Source organism: Lupinus angustifolius, chromosome LG09 (genome assembly GCF_001865875.1).
Source record: "Lupinus angustifolius cultivar Tanjil chromosome LG09, LupAngTanjil_v1.0, whole genome shotgun sequence".
NCBI classification, from domain to species: domain Eukaryota; kingdom Viridiplantae; phylum Streptophyta; class Magnoliopsida; order Fabales; family Fabaceae; genus Lupinus; species Lupinus angustifolius.
In genome coordinates, this window is record NC_032017.1 from 12,471,418 (window position 1) to 12,473,397 (window position 1,980).

Here is a 1,980-nt window from a genome sequence, read left to right on the forward strand (position 1 = left end):
CCCATGAATGGATCGGTTGTCCGACTTTGAACGCCTCGAAACTAACACAAAACACAAATCAATGATTCGCGAGTTAAATCGCTTTCCTACTAACTCTAATATAAAAACATCATTTTAATCCATTCTAAGACATCCAAGACTTTCATCCATCCGGTTCAAGATTCATAATCTCGAACCATCCTTTATCCTCGAAAGTCTCGTTCCTGATCCATACCGTGTTCATGATCATTTCAACACCTTTTCACAAGAATTGATCTCAGGATCAAAACGACATTTCGATTTAAAATATTTCTTGGATTTCAAAATCATCATCTTTCATCAACATAAATAACATGCATATATTCAAAACACTAAAACAACCCCATGAACAACAATATTTCATGGTTTCCAAAACAACAATTTCTAGATTCACGAAAACTCATGTTTCGTGTTCTTACGTATAACAAGAGATAGGAAGGTTTTTTAGAAAATTTTGACGGTTGAAAATGTTCTTAACATATGCATAAACATCATACTCGAATATCGAAAATAATGAACGGCTAGATTTCTAAGAGATTAGGAACAAAGAACTAAGAACTTACCTTGGAGTTCTTGAGAAAAATCTGAATGAAGAAGAATGTAGAGCCAAAGGTTTCTCTACCTTGAATGGGCTCTTTAAGTAGAGTAATTTGGAGTAGGGGGTGCAAGCCAAGGGTTTCAAGGGATTTTATGGCTCTTTTAAGTGTTTAAATCAAATTTAAGCCGAACTGAATCTGATCTACGGAGGCAAACCAAGGGTTTCCAAGATTAATGGTGCAATGGGTAAGTGAAGGATTTAGGGAATTTAGTGTAAAGATGAGTAATTTCGCTTGCTTGCCATGCACGTTTCACTCGGGAAAATGAGGTGACTTTTTCGGTGAATCATTCGTGATGAGACCATGTCCAACTATTGTCGGCTAATACTTGGTAGGATATTAAAATCTTCCGATTACGGTCAGAATTTCGAAATGCCGATTTCGGAGTGGAAAAATATTTAGAAATGCGTTCTGGATAAACTTGATGTCTATCCTGACTCAAAATAATATTTCGAAGCCAAAGGCGCAATCAGAATTCGACGCTAAGCTACAAAACTCAAAACACGTTTTTGGGCCGAAGGGCGAATTTGGGCCCGACAGCAGTCCAAAAACTTTTCGTCACAGAAAGTTACGAATATTTACCACAAGATAGGAATTCACAAAACAGGACTAACACTCAACTACGGTTTAGCCTAATTCATTACTGATTAATTTCTAAAATTAAGTTTTGTTAAAAATAAATAATTAATAAAATATATGAAATTTTCACGGTGTTACAATCCTATCCTACTTACAAGATTTTCGTCCTCGAAAATGAAACGTAACTCTTAAGAAAATTTTCATGAACACCTTAACACCTCCTAATTTTTTAGGAAAAAACCTCAAGGGTTAGTAAGTGTTATTTTCGTAGTCATAAAAATAAATCCTAAGGTAAGACTTTCTACTACTTTAAAATCCAAAACTTCATAAGACTTTAAATTTATGAAGTCAAGACTTTAATAAATCATCTTTTATCCCAAATCATTATTTTAACTTGGAAATCAAAGAGTAAAATATGCTAAACCACTTTTAAAACATGATACTTTCTAAAAGTGAAACATTTTCAACAACTCATCAACATCATAAACTTTCAAGAATAAAATACAAACTTTTTCCTAAACACATTAAAGGTTCCTTTGATGTTAAAATAATCACCTTTAAACATATTCAAATACTAGCAATAATTTCTAATATTTCCAAACAAATAACTCATCTAACCTTGTCCAACGATATAGTTTTTCCATCTAAGAACAGAGAAGAAATTTCAAGATTTACAAAGGTCAAAAACTACATAAAGGTTCATATGATTTTAATTATCATCCCCTTTAGTTATGCCTTCATAAAATACTTAAAGAACAAATATAAACTCTACTTTATGAACAACATA